Genomic DNA, 7179 nt, shown 5'->3' with positions numbered 1-7179 from the left:
CTTTTACAGGATCAGGTCTTCTTGCCCACTGATGTACCTTCCCAGTGATGTCACTCCCCAGTGATGGTTCTCCTGGTGTCCAGATTGGATCTCTGTGCTTCTTGGGTAGCTCGCAAACAAAGGGCCCACCCTGCTTGCTGCAGGCAGGCTATGGAAACAAAGAAACTACCGCCCTCCCCTTTGCCCTCCCGATTTGGGTTCGGTCCCAGTGCCCGAGCAGGCGGGAGGTGCTATGCCGCCAAAGACGGGAGGGAGGGAGGGAGGAAGGCAGGGGGTGGGGGGTTCTGGATGTAAGCTGGATGGGATAGGAAGAGAGAGGAGGTATCGGGCAGTATAACCCCTGCAGGATGACCAGGAAGTGTAGGAGGGATGAGGAACATCTGAGTTCCCTGTTCCCAGCTGCTGCCGCACTCACTCACCCCAATGATGTCTCTCCTGGTGCCCAGATCGAAACTCCAGGATTTGCTTCTTAAATAACAAATATATAATATATAATGTTGTCCAGTGTGATTCAACATGCAAAATATCCATCAAGCCAGTTTTACTTAGCATTTCTCAAGAAGAACAAATTATCCTTTCAAATTTTGCTTCTTGCTTATTCTTAAAAATTGCCACTATCCTTGATATTCGGAAAAGTTGTTATTATCTGGAAGATGCCCAGTAGTTAATGCTTGTAGTAATGTCTGGGAAATATCATGTGTTTATTTCAGTCACCAAATCCACTGGTCCTTGAGTTCATCTATATGAGTATCTTATTTTTGGTATGAAAATTACCATAGTGGAACAGGATGGTAGAATACTATCTTTATATTTACAAAAGCCCTTGGTTCAATCCTTAGTACCATCCCCCTCCTGCCCAAATCACAAATTTAATGACTTTGAATCATGTACACTTGCAAATTTACATCCAGAGATCAGAAGTTCCAGTGGGTTCCACAGAAAAGTGTTAAGAAGTTGGTAAGATTTCTTCTAGAGGGTTAAGGGAAGAATCCAGTTCCTTCCTTTTCTAGCTTCTAAAGACCTCTGCATTTTTTGGCTCATAGCCCATTTCTGCATCAATAGTAATATTACTCTGTTATCTGTTTTGACCCCGTTGGACCCACACAGAGAGACCAAGATAATCTCCCCATCTCAAATCTCTTAATTTAAGCACATCTACATAACCTTTTTTGTGTGTAGTAGGGGTCCTTGGAATCACTCTTGGATTTTATATTCCTTTTGGAAAACTCAAAGGACACAGCACATAGCCATATGAGCAAAAAACTATGGGGGAAAGCAGATGGGTGAAGTTGGAAAGATATTGGAAGGAAGATTTCATTGGTCATATCTGGGTAGCATCATTCAGGGTGTACTTAGTTCCCCAAGTGAGATGAGAGAGACTTAGTAGCAACTCAGTACCCATAGTTTTTTTGGGATTGGTTATCTGGTGAGTTGTCCCTTCCTGTGTTGTTTCAAATGAAAAAAACTGTTGGTGGCACTGTCTGGGGAGATGGTGCAGCCTTGCGGAATAAGTACACACTGGGGTTGGACTTTGGGAGTTAATATCCTTGCTCACCTCTAATTAGCTCTTTTTGCTTTGGGTTGTTGGTTAAAGATGTGATCTCAACTTCCTTCTCCTGTACCATGTCCAATTCTTGCTGCTATGCCTCCCATACCACAATGAACTTTTATTCATTGGAACAATAAGTCAAAACAAATTCTGTGTTCCATTAGTTGCCTTTGGTTCCGATGTCTTATCACAACAACAGAAAAATAACTAAGACATAAGTTGGTACCAGGAGAGGGGTATTGCTGTGAAGAACCTGACCATGTTGGTTTTTGAAGGTATGTGAAGACTTTGCATCTTTGGATGAAGCAAGCAATTGACTACTGGAAACAGAACTCATTGAGCCACTCTGGCGGGGGTTTGGAAGACAGGATTTGTATGTTTTGTCTGTTTTCTTCTTATATCCTGAGAATTTACATGAGGTTGAATTACAAAGTAAGAGACTAAATTTTGGGTGGAGGAAATTTCAAGGCTTCATATCTTCAGGTCTGTGACATAGTTATTGCTGAAAGACAATGTTTCTTCAGGTCTACAATGAAAGAATAAGTGAGGCAGAAAGAAATACAAAAGATATTGGAAAACAGGCACCATCAAGTTTAGTATTATAGCCGAGGTTTGTGCTGAAAGAGAGGTTATAATTGTTAAGATTAGGGAGATGTCTTCTGCTCTCTACTGGAACAATAAGAAAGGTACCCTAAGGGCAAGACCCAACCCATCAAAGCTTCTAACTTTGCAAAGAGACAGTCCAAACCCAAGAAAGCTTCTGCTCTTAGAAAGCAACTGAATAAAAAAGCTTCTGCTAATATGATGAAACAAGACATCTTTCCATGCAGGCAGTTTCATCTACATAGTACTGACTTTGGAGATACGGACAATGAAAGAGTAAGAAGGTTGTGGATTTTTTCACCATGACTTCAGAGAGCTACTGAAACTGATGGTACGTAGCAGGGGAGTAAGAGGGCAGCAGGCCACGACAGTCCATTGTATGAAGCTGTGATGGTGACACCAGAGTTGAAGTAGAGACCTTGAAATGTTGGAGATGCCAGAGTTGTGGCACATCTGCCAAGGAGAGCTACACACTGGGAATAGAACCAGTCCAAGAGAGAGATGTATGCTGCAGGTAGAAAAGCTGGAGGAATGGAACCATTCAGCCTTTGACACTAGAGTTCAGTTGTTATATATGGAACTATAGGATTTGAAGTTTTCCCTACTGGCTTTTAATCTTGCTCTGGCACAGTATTTCCTCACTGTTCCCTGATTTCTCTTTTTTGGGATGACAGTCTATATTCTATGCCACTGTATCTTGGAAGTAGATAACTTGACTTTTTGTTTTATGGAAGCTTACAGTTAAGAGATTTCTTTGAGTCTCAGAAGAGGCTTTGGGTTTTTAAGCAGCGCTGAGACTGTGATAGACTATGGGGACTTTTAAACTTGGGCCACATGTATTTTTCATTATGATATGGTTATAAGCAATGGGGACCAGGGGGTAGAATGTGGTGGATGGTTTGAATGAGAAATGTCCCACCTAGGGTCACATGCTTGAATACTTGGTCTTCAGTTGGTGGCAGGATTTGAGGAGGAATTACAGCCTTGTTGGAGGAAGTGTGTCATTGGGGGTGGGCTTTGAGAATTTATACCAGCTCATTCTCTGCTTTATGCTGACTAATACAGATGCATTCTCTTGGCTTCCCATTCCTGCCTCCATGCCTGCCACCTGTGCTTTTCTCACCATGATAAACTCTCATCCCTCTGAAACTGTCAGCCTAAACACACACTTCTATAAATTACTTTTGGTCATAGCATTTTATCACACATCAGAAAGCAAATAACACACCTTCCTTTGTCTTTCTCTTCACGTCCCATCACCCAACAAGTCTTGCTGATTTTACTTGCTAGTTTTTTGAAATTACCTGTTGCCTTGAGATCTGAGAACACTGGTGTAATCCAGGGCATTGTAACTTCTTGGTTATCTTTGTCTGTCTACATCAGGTTGTTTTTAAGTGTCTGGATTTGCTTTCTCCCAATTCATTGTCCAAATAAAAACAAGAACACAAACAGACATTTGAACACAAATCTTGTCACTGTCCCATTTTAACCCTCCAGTGATCCTTGTCTACTTTTGCCCTCTCTCCTGACACTACATACAGCTTCCAGTTGTGTTCAGTTATTCTTGGTCCCTCAAAGAGAACGTTTTCTCTTATTGTCAGACTTTCATATGAATTTTCCCCTTTGTATTAAGTACTTGTTTTCTTTCTTGGTCAATTTATTCAATGAATTTCTCTTTTCATTCACTATAAACATTTCCTCTGTAAATTGGAGGTTTCTCTCCCTCCTGCCAGTTCCAGAAAACCATTCAGAGGTTTCATATTAATTATAAATGTTTGGCTGATGGCTCAGGCTTATTTCTAGCTAGCTCTTACCTTTAAATGAACCCATTTCTATTAATCTATGTATTGACACGTGGCCATGGTGTTACCTCATTTTCTACGTGTATCTTGTAGCTCCCTTGGCAGCTGCCTGTCATCTCCCAGACTCAGCCCTTCTTCACCTGTATCTCTTGCTTGGATTTCCCACCTAGCTCTATCCTTCCTTGCCATAGGCCAAAGCAGCTTTATATTTATCTACCAATGAGAACAAAACATATTAACAGCGTACAGGATTCCACAGCATTCCTCCTTCAGAAGGTCCTAGCAGGCATCTAAATAGGCTAAGTCTCTCTGATACCTAGTTCTATTCACCTGAACTCCTCCATCATTGTTCTCATAATCTAAACATTGATTCTGTCTGTCTTGTATACTGGATTTCCCCTAAGTTATGTAGAGACTGCACCTTATTTGTCCACTGGTGTGCCCCTAATCAAGAAATGAGCATGGTAGATTTTCAATAGATATTTGCTAAGTGAGGGAATGGATGAATCCTGATATTTTCAGAGTGAATGTATGGCTGTTTTGGAAATCGTTCTGGCAGTTGCTTAATAAAAAGCTCAAGCATCTAGTTTTCACATGACCGAACAACTCTGTTCCTGTTATGTACCTGTGAAAAAATTAAAACACATTACATACAAAAATTTGCATGAACAATTACTATCAGTGTTATTAGTAACAGCCTTTAATTAAAAGCAACCAAATGTCCACCACTTATGAATAGGTAAGCAAAATGTATTATGGCAATCTAACAAAATATTATGGAAATAAAAATGAAAATGATATTGATATATAAATGAAAATCAAAAATATCGAGTGGGAAAAATCACAAATCCCACTTATTATATCATTTCATTTTAGGAAATGCTCTTAACAGACAAGTTTGTAGGGACAAAAAAATTAGACTAATAATTGCTCAGAGCCAAGGAGGTTGGGAAGAGATGGAGAGGGACAGGAGATGGGCACAGGGGTCTGATGTGACACTAATGTTCTAACGTGGACTCTGGTCGTGATTGCACACTTGTGTAAATACATTCGAAACTACCGAGTTACACAACTTGAGGACTGTGAAGTTACCATGGTGACAAAGCTGTCGCTATGAAGGAAGAGTGACTGGAAACCAGCCATCATCTAACTTGTAAAGAGAGCTGGGGTGTAGCCAGAAAGGAATACTGCAGTCAAGAAAAGCTAGTCAAGTGGGATGGTCTACAACCTGCCTACATCTCATCTACTGCCTTCTGTATGACTGACACCTGCCCAGTCCACTTCACAACGTAAACAACCACAGATGGTTTTCCTCAAATGACCGTTTCACTTTGGTATGGAGCAGAAAATCTTTTGATAGATTTTGTTATATAAATAATTTGAAAAGGAGTTAACTTAAGCTCAGTTTTGCAAAAATTTAATATTTACTACTGATTCATCAAGGACACTGTTCAGCGAAACTTCCTCCCCTACTTTGCCTTTCACTGAACCACCTCTACTAACAGGCTTAGAGGTCAGAATTTTAACTATTACTTTTCATTATCTGTGCAATATCAGCACAGTAGGAGGCCAATTCCTCACTATTTTAGACTATATTAAACTACCAGAAAGGAACTATCATATCTGTAGATGGCATATTGAGATCTGCTATTCTAGGTGACATAGAACTACAGAAGCCTTGATAATGGAATGCGTTTGCAGGTCTCTGGCATTAGGGTGTGTCCAAGTGTTTCAGGGTTCAAAACCATGTCAGCCAGGTAGGGAATTAGTTGGTCTTGATTTCCCTTAGTATGGTACAGAGTACTGTTGACTGCTGATTAGCATCTCCTTGCTTGTCACTGTCGGAAGGTCCATCAATAGCAATTGTTTCCACCTCAGGCTTTCACAGGTTTTATTATTGTATTGCTCCTCTCTTGGCTAGAATGGCAGGCTAGGCAGCTATGGAGGTGAAATTGGAACTGGAGCTTCTGTGATGAGTAAACTTCTGGTCTGTGAAGTTCATAAATGCCTGCTTTGAGTATCTTTTCTATAAAGCCTTCTGGATGATTTGCTTTGTGGTTGTAGATTGAAGGACCGAAACTTCTTCTGGCTGCCCTATATCTGGGAACTGAGAGGCTGGCCATCAGCTCCTTGATTCATCTGTAAAGAAGACCTTCTAAGCTTGGGGGTGGACATAGTCAGCTTCAGCACGTGAATGCTCTCTCAACAGTGCTGTAAGAGAGACTGCCAAACTATTCTGTAATTTGCAGTTAGGCTTTTTGATAGAGCTACTCTAATTTGTCACAACATTGAAGATAATCCGCCAGTGGCAGGTAAGAGCTTTGCAATGCGCAAATGCTAACACGGTCTCTGCTTAGCTTTCCTTCTATAGACAGCACAGAAATACTTCTTTGTGTTACAGGAGATTTCTGAGCACTGCCAAGTGGCAATTAAAGAGCCTAATGAGAAGATGACTCATCTCCCAATGTCAATGTCAAAAGAGTCATTGCAGCTTCCCTGTCTCCAGGGGTTTGGGATGAAGTCTACTTTCTCAATGACTGTCCCTTGTCATGCCTGCCTTCTGAGCATCCCCCGTATTCAGGTAATATCTGTACCTGCTTTTCATCTGTTAGAGTGGGTACTCCGGCATGAAGGAAGCTGGGCTTTATCTCTCTAATGCATCTTGCTGTCTTTGGCACGTTTGTTGTTTGTTGTTGATGGTGCCAGGGCTCAGCTGTTACATGACAGGCTTTGATCGAGTGAATCAATTGTTGTTGTTTCTCCTTCATGAAATACCCATCAGACTTTGTGCCTCTCTCTTCAAAAGAAAAAAAAGGAAGTCTGCTTCACAATGGTTACAATCAGGAATAAGGGAAACACAGCTCAGGAAATAAATGCCATTTTATTCAATTTGGATGAATTGTCAGAAGGAAAAGCTCATTGTCTTTTCACAATGTTCATTTAGTGGAGAGTACATTCTAGATTCCTCTGAAATCTAATTTTCTGAACATACAATATTAAGAATACACTACATAGACCTTAGTTTTAAAAAATTCAGTGAAAAGGAATCACACATGGGAGAAGGGAGGGAAAGGAGATGGATGGAAAGAAGAGGGACAGGGAGATGGAGGAGGGAGGGAAAAGGAGGGAGGGTAGGAGGGAGAGAGGAAAAGAGGGAGGGAAGCAGGGAGGAAGGGAGAGAGAGAGAGAGAGAGAGAGAGAGAGAGAGAGAGAGAGAGAGAGAGA

This window comes from Microtus ochrogaster, linkage group LG2, assembly GCF_000317375.1.
Source record: "Microtus ochrogaster isolate Prairie Vole_2 linkage group LG2, MicOch1.0, whole genome shotgun sequence".
In the NCBI taxonomy this organism is placed as follows: Eukaryota; Metazoa; Chordata; class Mammalia; order Rodentia; family Cricetidae; genus Microtus; species Microtus ochrogaster.
Note: the sequence above shows the minus strand (reverse complement) of the source record.